The sequence below is a fragment of the Mastigoproctus giganteus genome, chromosome 2, assembly GCF_048544385.1.
Source record: "Mastigoproctus giganteus isolate SK-2022 chromosome 2, ASM4854438v1, whole genome shotgun sequence".
NCBI lineage: Eukaryota > Metazoa > Arthropoda > Arachnida > Uropygi > Thelyphonidae > Mastigoproctus > Mastigoproctus giganteus.
Window position 1 is genome coordinate 48224810 of NC_143576.1, and position 15633 is coordinate 48240442.

The following is a 15633-nucleotide window of genomic DNA, read 5'->3' on the forward strand; positions in this document are numbered from 1 at the left end:
AGTTAATCGAGATGTCATTTGACTCCCATAGTAAAGCATGGGGAGAATTCCCATAGAAAAGCATAGGAGTAAATTATTCAGGAAAAACTCACTTAATTACAGTTTGTTCTTTACCAAGCTTGGCAAATTTATTTTATTCAAGTAAGCACGCACACTAGGATACACTTCGAGTTTATCGAAATCCCTGAAATTAAAAAAGATATTCCACATGCCGTCTGATTCCCGTAGTAATGCATAGGGGAGATTTTGTTTTTGGAAAAACTCATTTAATTTCTGGTCTTTCTTTAAACAAAGGTTGTAGTATACTTCATTTACGCAGATATAGTTTGACTGACCTCGTTTTTATCGAATTCGTGCATATGAAGTAAGTTAATCGAGTTGTCATTTGACTCCCATAGTAAAGCAAGGGGAGGATTCCCATAGGAAAGCATAGGAGTACATTATTCTGGAAAAACTCACTTAATTACAGTTTGTTCTTTACCAAACTTGGCAAATTTACTTTACTCACGTAGGCACACTGGGATACACTTCGACTTTATCGAAATCCCTGAAATTAAAAAAGATATTCCACATGGGGTCAGATTCCCCTAGTAATGCATAGGGGAGATTTTTTTTGGAAAAACCTCATTTAATTTCTGGTCTTTCTTTAAACAAAGGGAGTAGTTTACTTCATTTACGCAGATATAGTGTGACGGACCTCGTTTTTATTGAATTCGTTCATATGAAGTAAGTTAATCGACATGTCATTTGACTCCCATAGTAAAGCATGGGGAGAATTCCCATAGAGAAGCATAGGAGTAAATTATTCAGGAAAAACTCACTTAATTACAGTTTGTTCTTTATCAAACTTGGCAAATTTACTTTATTCACGTAAGCACACTGGGATACACTTCGACTTTGTCAAAATCCCTGAAATTAATAAAGATATTCCACATGTGGTCAGATTCCCATAGTAATGCAAAGGGGAGATTTTTTTTTGAAAAACTAATTTAATTTCTTGTCTTTCTTTAAACAAAGGGTGTAGTTTACTTCATTTACGCAGATATAGTGTGACGGACCTCGTTTTTATCGAATTCGTTCATATGAAGTAAGTTAATCGACGTGTCATTTGACTCCCACAGTAAAGCATGGGGAGAATTCCCATAGAGAAGCATAGGAGTAAATTATTCAGGAAAAACTCACTTAGTTACAGTTTGTTCTTTACCAAACTTGGCAAATTTACTTTATTCACGTAAGCACACTGGGGTACACTTCGACTTTATCGAAATCCCTGAAATTAAAAAAGATATTCCACATGTGGTCAGATTCCCATAGTAATGCATAGGGGAGATTTTATTTGGAAAAACTCATTTAATTTCTGGTCTTTCTTTAAACAAAGGGTGCAGTTTACTTCATTTACGCAGATATAGTGTGACGGACCTCGTTTTTTTTTTTTTTTCTTTCATATGAAGTAAGTTAATCGACATGTCATTTGACTCCCATAGTAAAGCAATTGGAGGAATCCCATAGGAGACAATGGGAAATCAGTTTCTTTTTTAAATTAATTTCTGCTGAAAACTTGATTATAGTATGTTAGTATACCTACAAATAAGCTATATTACACGTTTAATTAGTTTTATAATCGAAATTCTTGAGTATTATTTAAGATGGGTTTAGTGTCAAAAGTGGCAAAACAAAGATTTTTCTTCTAAAGTGCACGAAATTCCAAACTTTTCTGAAGCGTTTTGTGTATTACAGGGAAGCACTGAAGATAATTCTTTCCTCAACAACTCACTTAATTTCCATGATATCTCTACAAACATTAGCCAGTTAACGTATCTAGCCAAGAATTAATAGAAAACACATCGTTTTTATGGAAATTCCTGAAACTATAAAAGATATTCCACATGTGGTCAGATTCCCATAGTAATGCATAGGGGAGATTTTTTTTGGAAAAACTCATTTAATTTCTGGTCTTTCTTTAAACAAAGGGTGTAGTTTACTTCATTTACGCAGATATAGTGTGACGGACCTCGTTTTTATCGAATTCGTTCATATGAAGTAAGTTAATCGAGATGTCATTTGACTCCCATAGTAAAGCATTGGGAGGATTCCCATAGAGAAGCATAGGAGTAATTATTCTGGAAAAACTCACTTAGTTACAGTTTGTTCTTTACCAAACTTGGCAAATTTACTTTAATCACGTAAGCACACTGGGGCACACTTCGACTTTATCGAAATCCCTGAAATTAAAAAAGATATTCCACATGTGGTCAGATTCCCATAGTAATGCGTAGGGGAGATTTTATTTGGAAAAACTCATTTAATTTCTGGTCTTACTTTAAACAAAGGGTGTAGTTTACTTCATTTACGCAGATATAGTGTGACGGGCCTCGTTTTTATTGAATTCGTTCATATGAAGTAAGTTAATCGACATGTCATTTGACTCCCATAGTAAAGCATGGGGAGAATTCCCATAGAGAAGCATAGGAGTAAATTATTCAGGAAAATCTCACTTAATTACAGTTTGTTCTTTACCAAACTTGGCAAATTTACTTTTTTCACGTAAGCACACTGGGATACACTTCGACTTTATCGAAATCCCTGAAATTAAAAAAGATATTCCACATGTGGTCAGATTCCCATAGTAATGCATAGGGGAGATTTTATTTCGAAAAACTCATTAATTTCTGGTATTTCTTTAAACAAAGGGTGTAGTTTACTTCATTTTCGCAGATATAGTGTGACCTCGTTTTTATTGAATTCGTTCATATGAACTAAGTTAATCGAGATGTCATTTGACTCCCATAGTAAAGCATGGGGAGAATTCCCATACAAAAGCATAGGAGTAAATTATTCAGGAAAACCTCACTTAATTACAGTTTGTTCTTTACCAAACTTGGCAGATTTACTTTATTCACGTAAACACACTGGGATACACTTCGACTTTATCGAAATCCCTGAAATTAAAAAAGATATTCCACATGTGGTCAGATTCCCCTAGTAATGCATAGGGGAGATTTTTTTTGGAAAAACTCATTTAATTTCTTGTCTTTCTTTAAACAAAGGGTGTAGTTTACTTCATTTACGCAGATATAGTGTGACGGACCTCGTTTTTATTGAATTCGTTCATATGAAGTAAGTTAATCGACATGTCATTTCACTCCCCTAGTAAAGCATTGGGAGGATTTCCCATAGAGAAGCATAGGAGTAAATTATTCAGGAAAAACTCACTTAATTACAGTTTGTTCTTTACCAAACTTGGCAAATTTACTTTTTTCACGTAAGCACACTGGGATACACTTCGACTTTATCGAAATCCCTGAAATTAAAAAAGATATTCCACATGTGGTCAGATTCCCCTAGTAATGCATAGGGGAGATTTTATTTGGAAAAACTCATTTAATTTCTGGTATTTCTTTAAACAAAGGGAGTAATTTACTTCATTTACGCAGATATAGTGTGACGGACCTCGTTTTTATTGAATTCGTTCATATGAAGTAAGTTAATCGACATGTCATTTGACTCCCATAGTAAAGCATGGGGAGAATTCCCATAGAGAAGCATAGGAGTAAATTATTCAGGAAAAACTCACTTAATTACAGTTTGTTCTTTATCAAACTTGGCAAATTTACTTTATTCACGTAAGCACACTGGGATACACTTCGACTTTGTCAAAATCCCTGAAATTAATAAAGATATTCCACATGTGGTCAGATTCCCATAGTAATGCAAAGGGGAGATTTTTTTTTGAAAAACTAATTTAATTTCTTGTCTTTCTTTAAACAAAGGGTGTAGTTTACTTCATTTACGCAGATATAGTGTGACGGACCTCGTTTTTATCGAATTCGTTCATATGAAGTAAGTTAATCGACGTGTCATTTGACTCCCACAGTAAAGCATGGGGAGAATTCCCATAGAGAAGCATAGGAGTAAATTATTCAGGAAAAACTCACTTAGTTACAGTTTGTTCTTTACCAAACTTGGCAAATTTACTTTATTCAGGTAAGCACACTGGGGTACACTTCGACTTTATCGAAATCCCTGAAATTAAAAAAGATATTCCACATGTGGTCAGATTCCCATAGTAATGCATAGGGGAGATTTTATTTGGAAAAACTCATTTAATTTCTGGTCTTTCTTTAAACAAAGGGTGCAGTTTACTTCATTTACGCAGATATAGTGTGACGGACCTCGTTTTTTTTTTTTTTCTTTCATATGAAGTAAGTTAATCGACATGTCATTTGACTCCCATAGTAAAGCAATTGGAGGAATCCCATAGGAGACAATGGGAAATCAGTTTCTTTTTTAAATTAATTTCTGCTGAAAACTTGATTATAGTATGTTAGTTACCTACAAATAAGCTATATTACACGTATAATTAGTTTTATAATCGAAATTCTTGAGTATTATTTAAGATGGGTTTAGTGTCAAAAGTGGCAAAACAAAGATTTTTCTTCTAAAGTGCACGAAATTCCAAACTTTTCTGAAGCGTTTTGTGTATTACAGGGAAGCACTGAAGATAATTCTTTCCTCAACAACTCACTTAATTTCCATGATATCTCTACAAACATTAGCCAGTTAACGTATCTAGCCAAGAATTAATAGAAAACACATCGTTTTTATGGAAATTCCTGAAACTATAAAAGATATTCCACATGTGGTCAGATTCCCATAGTAATGCATAGGGGAGATTTTTTTTGGAAAAACTCATTTAATTTCTGGTCTTTCTTTAAACAAAGGGTGTAGTTTACTTCATTTACGCAGATATAGTGTGACGGACCTCGTTTTTATCGAATTCGTTCATATGAAGTAAGTTAATCGAGATGTCATTTGACTCCCATAGTAAAGCATTGGGAGGATTCCCATAGAGAAGCATAGGAGTAATTATTCTGGAAAAACTCACTTAGTTACAGTTTGTTCTTTACCAAACTTGGCAAATTTACTTTAATCACGTAAGCACACTGGGGCACACTTCGACTTTATCGAAATCCCTGAAATTAAAAAAGATATTCCACATGTGGTCAGATTCCCATAGTAATGCGTAGGGGAGATTTTATTTGGAAAAACTCATTTAATTTCTGGTCTTACTTTAAACAAAGGGTGTAGTTTACTTCATTTACGCAGATATAGTGTGACGGGCCTCGTTTTTATTGAATTCGTTCATATGAAGTAAGTTAATCGACATGTCATTTGACTCCCATAGTAAAGCATGGGGAGAATTCCCATAGAGAAGCATAGGAGTAAATTATTCAGGAAAATCTCACTTAATTACAGTTTGTTCTTTACCAAACTTGGCAAATTTACTTTTTTCACGTAAGCACACTGGGATACACTTCGACTTTATCGAAATCCCTGAAATTAAAAAAGATATTCCACATGTTGTCAGATTCCCATAGTAATGCATAGGGGAGATTTTATTTGGAAAAACTCATTTAATTTCTGGTATTTCTTTAAACAAAGGGTGTAGTTTACTTCATTTTCGCAGATATAGTGTGACCTCGTTTTTATTGAATTCGTTCATATGAAATAAGTTAATCGAGATGTCATTTGACTCCCATAGTAAAGCATGGGGAGAATTCCCATACAAAAGCATAGGAGTAAATTATTCAGGAAAACCTCACTTAATTACAGTTTGTTCTTTACCAAACTTGTCAAATTTACTTTATTCACGTAAACACACTGGGATACACTTCGACTTTATCGAAATCCCTGAAATTAAAAAAGATATTCCACATGTGGTCAGATTCCCCTAGTAATGCATAGGGGAGATTTTTTTTGGAAAAACTCATTTAATTTCTTGTCTTTCTTTAAACAAAGGGTGTAGTTTACTTCATTTACGCAGATATAGTGTGACGGACCTCGTTTTTATTGAATTCGTTCATATGAAGTAAGTTAATCGACATGTCATTTCACTCCCCTAGTAAAGCATTGGGAGGATTTCCCATAGAGAAGCATAGGAGTAAATTATTCTGGAAAAACTCACATAATTACTGTTTGTTCTTTACCAAACTTGGCAAATTTACTTTATTCACGTAAGCACACTGGGAAACACTTCGACTTTATGGAAATCCCTGAAATTAAAAAAGATATTCCACATGTGGTCAGATTGCCATAGTAATGCATAGGGGAGATTTTGTTTGGAAAAACTCATTTAATTTCTGGTCTTTCTTTAAACAAAGGGTGTAGTTTACTTCATTTACGCAGATATAGTGTGACGGACCTCGTTTTTATCGAATTCGTTCATATGAAGTAAGTTAATCGAGATGTCATTTGACTCCCATAGTAAAGCATTGGGAGGATTCCCTTAGAGAAGCATAGGAGTAAATTATTCTGGAAAAACTCACATAATTACTGTTTGTTCTTTACCAAACTTGGCAAATTTCCTTTATTCACGTAAACCCACTGGGATACACTTCGACTTTATCGAAATCCCTGAAATTAAAAAAGATATTCCACATGTGGTCAGATTCCCATAGTAATGCATAGGGGAGACTTTTTTTTGAAAAACTCATTTAATTTCTTGTCTTTCTTTAAACAAAGGGTGTAGTTTACTTCATTTACGCAGATATAGTGTGACGGACCTCGTTTTTATCGAATTCGTTCATATGAAGTAAGTTAATCGAGATGTCATTTGACTCCCATAGTAAAGCATGGGGGAAATTCCCATAGAGAAGCATAGGAGTAAATTATTCAGGAAAAACTCACTTAATTACAGTTTGTTCTTTACCAAACTTGGAAAATTTACTTTATTCACGTAAGCACACTGGGATACACTTCGACTTTATCGAAATCCCTGAAATTAAAAAAGATATTCCACATGTGGTCAGATTCCCGTAGTAATGCATAGGGGAGATTTTTTTTGGAAAATCTCATTTAATTTCTGGTCTTTCTTTAAAAAAAGGGTCTAGTTTACTTCATTTACGCACATATAGTGTGATGGACCTCGTTTTTATCGAATTCGTTCATATGCAATAAGATAATCGACAAGTCATTTGACTCCCATAGTAAAGCAATGGGAGGATTCCCATAGGAGACAATGGGAAATCAGTTTCTTTTTTAAATTAATTTCTGCTGAAACCTTGATTATAGTATGTTAGTATACCTACAAATAAGCTATATTACACGTTTAATTAGTTTTATAATCGGAATTCTTGAGTATTATTTAAGATGGGTTTAGTATCAAAAGTGGCAAAATCAAAGATTTTTCTTCTAAAGTGCACGAAATTCCTAACTTTTCTGAAGCGTTTTGGGTATTACAGGGAAGCACTGAAGATAATTCTTTCCTCAACAACTCACTTAATTTCCATTATATCTCTATAAAAATTAGCCAGTTAACGTATCTAGCCAAGATTTAATAGAAAACACATCGTTTTTATGGAAATTCCTGAAAGTATAAAAGATATTCCACATGTGGTCAGATTCCCCTAGTAATGCATACGGGAGATTTTTTTTGGAAAAACTCATTTAATTTCTGGTCTTTCTTTAAACAAAGGGTGTAGTTTACTTCATTTACGCAGATATAGTGTGACGGACCTCGTTTTTATCGAATTCGTTCATATGAAGTAAGTTAATCGAGATGTCATTTGACTCCCATAGTAAAGCATTGGGAGGATTCCCATAGAGAAGCATAGGAGTAATTAATCTGGAAAAACTCACTTAGTTACAGTTTGTTCTTTACCAAACTTGGCAAATTTACTTTATTCACGTAAGCACACTGGGGCACACTTCGACTTTATCGAAATCCCTGAAATTAAAAAAGATATTCCACATGTTGTCAGATTCCCATATTAATGCGTAGGGGAGATTTTATTTGGAAAAACCCATTTAATTTCTGGTCTTTCTTTAAACAAAGGGTGTAGTTTACTTCATCTACGCAGATATAGTGTGATGGACCTCGTTTTTATTGAATTCGTTCATATGAAGTAAGTTAATCGACATGTCATTTGACTCCCATAGTAAAGCATGGGGAGAATTCCCATAGAGAAGCATAGGAGTAAATTATTCAGGAAAAACTCACTTAATTACAGTTTGTTCTTTACCAAACTTGGCAAATTTACTTTTTTCACGTAAGCACACTGGGATACACTTCGACTTTATCGAAATCCCTGAAATTAAAAAAGATATTCCACATGTGGTCAGATTCCCCTAGTAATGCATAGGGGAGATTTTATTTGGAAAAACTCATTTAATTTCTGGTATTTCTTTAAACAAAGGGAGTAGTTTACTTCATTTACGCAGATATAGTGTGACGGACCTCGTTTTTATTGAATTCGTTCATATGAAGTAAGTTAATCGACGTGTCATTTGACTCCCATAGTAAAGCATGGGGAGAATTCCCATAGAGAAGCATAGGAGTAAATTATTCAGGAAAAACTCACTTAATTACAGTTTGTTCTTTATCAAACTTGGCAAATTTACTTTATTCACGTAAGCACACTGGGATACACTTCGACTTTGTCAAAATCCCTGAAATTAATAAAGATATTCCACATGTGGTCAGATTCCCATAGTAATGCAAAGGGGAGATTTTTTTTTTGAAAAACTAATTTAATTTCTTGTCTTTCTTTAAACAAAGGGTGTAGTTTACTTCATTTACGCAGATATAGTGTGACGGACCTCGTTTTTATCGAATTCGTTCATATGAAGTAAGTTAATCGACGTGTCATTTGACTCCCACAGTAAAGCATGGGGAGAATTCCCATAGAGAAGCATAGGAGTAAATTATTCAGGAAAAACTCACTTAGTTACAGTTTGTTCTTTACCAAACTTGGCAAATTTACTTTATTCACGTAAGCACACTGGGGTACACTTCGACTTTATCGAAATCCCTGAAATTAAAAAAGATATTCCACATGTGGTCAGATTCCCATAGTAATGCATAGGGGAGATTTTATTTGGAAAAACTCATTTAATTTCTGGTCTTTCTTTAAACAAAGGGTGCAGTTTACTTCATTTACGCAGATATAGTGTGACGGACCTCGTTTTTTTTTTTTTCTTTCATATGAAGTAAGTTAATCGACATGTCATTTGACTCCCATAGTAAAGCAATTGGAGGAATCCCATAGGAGACAATGGGAAATCAGTTTCTTTTTTAAATTAATTTCTGCTGAAAACTTGATTATAGTATGTTAGTATACCTACAAATAAGCTATATTACACGTTTAATTAGTTTTATAATCGAAATTCTTGAGTATTATTTAAGATGGGTTTAGTGTCAAAAGTGGCAAAACAAAGATTTTTCTTCTAAAGTGCACGAAATTCCAAACTTTTCTGAAGCGTTTTGTGTATTACAGGGAAGCACTGAAGATAATTCTTTCCTCAACAACTCACTTAATTTCCATGATATCTCTACAAACATTAGCCAGTTAACGTATCTAGCCAAGAATTAATAGAAAACACATCGTTTTTATGGAAATTCCTGAAACTATAAAAGATATTCCACATGTGGTCAGATTCCCATAGTAATGCATAGGGGAGATTTTTTTTGGAAAAACTCATTTAATTTCTGGTCTTTCTTTAAACAAAGGGTGTAGTTTACTTCATTTACGCAGATATAGTGTGACGGACCTCGTTTTTATCGAATTCGTTCATATGAAGTAAGTTAATCGAGATGTCATTTGACTCCCATAGTAAAGCATTGGGAGGATTCCCATAGAGAAGCATAGGAGTAATTATTCTGGAAAAACTCACTTAGTTACAGTTTGTTCTTTACCAAACTTGGCAAATTTACTTTAATCACGTAAGCACACTGGGGCACACTTCGACTTTATCGAAATCCCTGAAATTAAAAAAGATATTCCACATGTGGTCAGATTCCCATAGTAATGCGTAGGGGAGATTTTATTTGGAAAAACTCATTTAATTTCTGGTCTTACTTTAAACAAAGGGTGTAGTTTACTTCATTTACGCAGATATAGTGTGACGGGCCTCGTTTTTATTGAATTCGTTCATATGAAGTAAGTTAATCGACATGTCATTTGACTCCCATAGTAAAGCATGGGGAGAATTCCCATAGAGAAGCATAGGAGTAAATTATTCAGGAAAATCTCACTTAATTACAGTTTGTTCTTTACCAAACTTGGCAAATTTACTTTTTTCACGTAAGCACACTGGGATACACTTCGACTTTATCGAAATCCCTGAAATTAAAAAAGATATTCCACATGTGGTCAGATTCCCATAGTAATGCATAGGGGAGATTTTATTTCGAAAAACTCATTAATTTCTGGTATTTCTTTAAACAAAGGGTGTAGTTTACTTCATTTTCGCAGATATAGTGTGACCTCGTTTTTATTGAATTCGTTCATATGAACTAAGTTAATCGAGATGTCATTTGACTCCCATAGTAAAGCATGGGGAGAATTCCCATACAAAAGCATAGGAGTAAATTATTCAGGAAAACCTCACTTAATTACAGTTTGTTCTTTACCAAACTTGGCAGATTTACTTTATTCACGTAAACACACTGGGATACACTTCGACTTTATCGAAATCCCTGAAATTAAAAAAGATATTCCACATGTGGTCAGATTCCCCTAGTAATGCATAGGGGAGATTTTTTTTGGAAAAACTCATTTAATTTCTTGTCTTTCTTTAAACAAAGGGTGTAGTTTACTTCATTTACGCAGATATAGTGTGACGGACCTCGTTTTTATTGAATTCGTTCATATGAAGTAAGTTAATCGACATGTCATTTCACTCCCCTAGTAAAGCATTGGGAGGATTTCCCATAGAGAAGCATAGGAGTAAATTATTCAGGAAAAACTCACTTAATTACAGTTTGTTCTTTACCAAACTTGGCAAATTTACTTTTTTCACGTAAGCACACTGGGATACACTTCGACTTTATCGAAATCCCTGAAATTAAAAAAGATATTCCACATGTGGTCAGATTCCCCTAGTAATGCATAGGGGAGATTTTATTTGGAAAAACTCATTTAATTTCTGGTATTTCTTTAAACAAAGGGAGTAATTTACTTCATTTACGCAGATATAGTGTGACGGACCTCGTTTTTATTGAATTCGTTCATATGAAGTAAGTTAATCGACATGTCATTTGACTCCCATAGTAAAGCATGGGGAGAATTCCCATAGAGAAGCATAGGAGTAAATTATTCAGGAAAAACTCACTTAATTACAGTTTGTTCTTTATCAAACTTGGCAAATTTACTTTATTCACGTAAGCACACTGGGATACACTTCGACTTTGTCAAAATCCCTGAAATTAATAAAGATATTCCACATGTGGTCAGATTCCCATAGTAATGCAAAGGGGAGATTTTTTTTTGAAAAACTAATTTAATTTCTTGTCTTTCTTTAAACAAAGGGTGTAGTTTACTTCATTTACGCAGATATAGTGTGACGGACCTCGTTTTTATCGAATTCGTTCATATGAAGTAAGTTAATCGACGTGTCATTTGACTCCCACAGTAAAGCATGGGGAGAATTCCCATAGAGAAGCATAGGAGTAAATTATTCAGGAAAAACTCACTTAGTTACAGTTTGTTCTTTACCAAACTTGGCAAATTTACTTTATTCACGTAAGCACACTGGGGTACACTTCGACTTTATCGAAATCCCTGAAATTAAAAAAGATATTCCACATGTGGTCAGATTCCCATAGTAATGCATAGGGGAGATTTTATTTGGAAAAACTCATTTAATTTCTGGTCTTTCTTTAAACAAAGGGTGCAGTTTACTTCATTTACGCAGATATAGTGTGACGGACCTCGTTTTTTTTTTTTTTCTTTCATATGAAGTAAGTTAATCGACATGTCATTTGACTCCCATAGTAAAGCAATTGGAGGAATCCCATAGGAGACAATGGGAAATCAGTTTCTTTTTTAAATTAATTTCTGCTGAAAACTTGATTATAGTATGTTAGTATACCTACAAATAAGCTATATTACACGTTTAATTAGTTTTATAATCGAAATTCTTGAGTATTATTTAAGATGGGTTTAGTGTCAAAAGTGGCAAAACAAAGATTTTTCTTCTAAAGTGCACGAAATTCCAAACTTTTCTGAAGCGTTTTGTGTATTACAGGGAAGCACTGAAGATAATTCTTTCCTCAACAACTCACTTAATTTCCATGATATCTCTACAAACATTAGCCAGTTAACGTATCTAGCCAAGAATTAATAGAAAACACATCGTTTTTATGGAAATTCCTGAAACTATAAAAGATATTCCACATGTGGTCAGATTCCCATAGTAATGCATAGGGGAGATTTTTTTTGGAAAAACTCATTTAATTTCTGGTCTTTCTTTAAACAAAGGGTGTAGTTTACTTCATTTACGCAGATATAGTGTGACGGACCTCGTTTTTATCGAATTCGTTCATATGAAGTAAGTTAATCGAGATGTCATTTGACTCCCATAGTAAAGCATTGGGAGGATTCCCATAGAGAAGCATAGGAGTAATTATTCTGGAAAAACTCACTTAGTTACAGTTTGTTCTTTACCAAACTTGGCAAATTTACTTTAATCACGTAAGCACACTGGGGCACACTTCGACTTTATCGAAATCCCTGAAATTAAAAAAGATATTCCACATGTGGTCAGATTCCCATAGTAATGCGTAGGGGAGATTTTATTTGGAAAAACTCATTTAATTTCTGGTCTTACTTTAAACAAAGGGTGTAGTTTACTTCATTTACGCAGATATAGTGTGACGGGCCTCGTTTTTATTGAATTCGTTCATATGAAGTAAGTTAATCGACATGTCATTTGACTCCCATAGTAAAGCATGGGGAGAATTCCCATAGAGAAGCATAGGAGTAAATTATTCAGGAAAATCTCACTTAATTACAGTTTGTTCTTTACCAAACTTGGCAAATTTACTTTTTTCACGTAAGCACACTGGGATACACTTCGACTTTATCGAAATCCCTGAAATTAAAAAAGATATTCCACATGTGGTCAGATTCCCATAGTAATGCATAGGGGAGATTTTATTTGGAAAAACTCATTTAATTTCTGGTATTTCTTTAAACAAAGGGTGTAGTTTACTTCATTTTCGCAGATATAGTGTGACCTCGTTTTTATTGAATTCGTTCATATGAAATAAGTTAATCGAGATGTCATTTGACTCCCATAGTAAAGCATGGGGAGAATTCCCATACAAAAGCATAGGAGTAAATTATTCAGGAAAACCTCACTTAATTACAGTTTGTTCTTTACCAAACTTGTCAAATTTACTTTATTCACGTAAACACACTGGGATACACTTCGACTTTATCGAAATCCCTGAAATTAAAAAAGATATTCCACATGTGGTCAGATTCCCCTAGTAATGCATAGGGGAGATTTTTTTTGGAAAAACTCATTTAATTTCTTGTCTTTCTTTAAACAAAGGGTGTAGTTTACTTCATTTACGCAGATATAGTGTGGCGGACCTCGTTTTTATTGAATTCGTTCATATGAAGTAAGTTAATCGACATGTCATTTCACTCCCCTAGTAAAGCATTGGGAGGATTTCCCATAGAGAAGCATAGGAGTAAATTATTCTGGAAAAACTCACATAATTACTGTTTGTTCTTTACCAAACTTGGCAAATTTACTTTATTCACGTAAGCACACTGGGAAACACTTCGACTTTATGGAAATCCCTGAAATTAAAAAAGATATTCCACATGTGGTCAGATTGCCATAGTAATGCATAGGGGAGATTTTGTTTGGAAAAACTCATTTAATTTCTGGTCTTTCTTTAAACAAAGGGTGTAGTTTACTTCATTTACGCAGATATAGTGTGACGGACCTCGTTTTTATCGAATTCGTTCATATGAAGTAAGTTAATCGAGATGTCATTTGACTCCCATAGTAAAGCATTGGGAGGATTCCCTTAGAGAAGCATAGGAGTAAATTATTCTGGAAAAACTCACATAATTACTGTTTGTTCTTTACCAAACTTGGCAAATTTCCTTTATTCACGTAAACCCACTGGGATACACTTCGACTTTATCGAAATCCCTGAAATTAAAAAAGATATTCCACATGTGGTCAGATTCCCATAGTAATGCATAGGGGAGACTTTTTTTTGAAAAACGCATTTAATTTCTTGTCTTTCTTTAAACAAAGGGTGTAGTTTACTTCATTTACGCAGATATAGTGTGACGGACCTCGTTTTTATCGAATTCGTTCATATGAAGTAAGTTAATCGAGATGTCATTTGACTCCCATAGTAAAGCATGGGGGAAATTCCCATAGAGAAGCATAGGAGTAAATTATTCAGGAAAAACTCACTTAATTACAGTTTGTTCTTTACCAAACTTGGAAAATTTACTTTATTCACGTAAGCACACTGGGATACACTTCGACTTTATCGAAATCCCTGAAATTAAAAAAGATATTCCACATGTGGTCAGATTCCCGTAGTAATGCATAGGGGAGATTTTTTTTGGAAAATCTCATTTAATTTCTGGTCTTTCTTTAAAAAAAGGGTCTAGTTTACTTCATTTACGCACATATAGTGTGATGGACCTCGTTTTTATCGAATTCGTTCATATGCAATAAGATAATCGACAAGTCATTTGACTCCCATAGTAAAGCAATGGGAGGATTCCCATAGGAGACAATGGGAAATCAGTTTCTTTTTTAAATTAATTTCTGCTGAAACCTTGATTATAGTATGTTAGTATACCTACAAATAAGCTATATTACACGTTTAATTAGTTTTATAATCGGAATTCTTGAGTATTATTTAAGATGGGTTTAGTATCAAAAGTGGCAAAATCAAAGATTTTTCTTCTAAAGTGCACGAAATTCCTAACTTTTCTGAAGCGTTTTGGGTATTACAGGGAAGCACTGAAGATAATTCTTTCCTCAACAACTCACTTAATTTCCATTATATCTCTATAAAAATTAGCCAGTTAACGTATCTAGCCAAGATTTAATAGAAAACACATCGTTTTTATGGAAATTCCTGAAAGTATAAAAGATATTCCACATGTGGTCAGATTCCCCTAGTAATGCATACGGGAGATTTTTTTTGGAAAAACTCATTTAATTTCTGGTCTTTCTTTAAACAAAGGGTGTAGTTTACTTCATTTACGCAGATATAGTGTGACGGACCTCGTTTTTATCGAATTCGTTCATATGAAGTAAGTTAATCGAGATGTCATTTGACTCCCATAGTAAAGCATTGGGAGGATTCCCATAGAGAAGCATAGGAGTAATTATTCTGGAAAAACTCACTTAGTTACAGTTTGTTCTTTACCAAACTTGGCAAATTTACTTTATTCACGTAAGCACACTGGGGCACACTTCGACTTTATCGAAATCCCTGAAATTAAAAAAGATATTCCACATGTGGTCAGATTCCCCTAGTAATGCATAGGGGAGATTTTTTTTGGAAAAACTCATTTAATTTCTTGTCTTTCTTTAAACAAAGGGTGTAGTTTACTTCATTTACGCAGATATAGTGTGACGGACCTCGTTTTTATTGAATTCGTTCATATGAAGTAAGTTAATCGACATGTCATTTCACTCCCCTAGTAAAGCATTGGGAGGATTTCCCATAGAGAAGCATAGGAGTAAATTATTCAGGAAAAACTCACTTAATTACAGTTTTTTCTTTACCAAACTTGGCAAATTTACTTTTTTCACGTAAGCACACTGGGATACACTTCGACTTTATCGAAATCCCTGAAA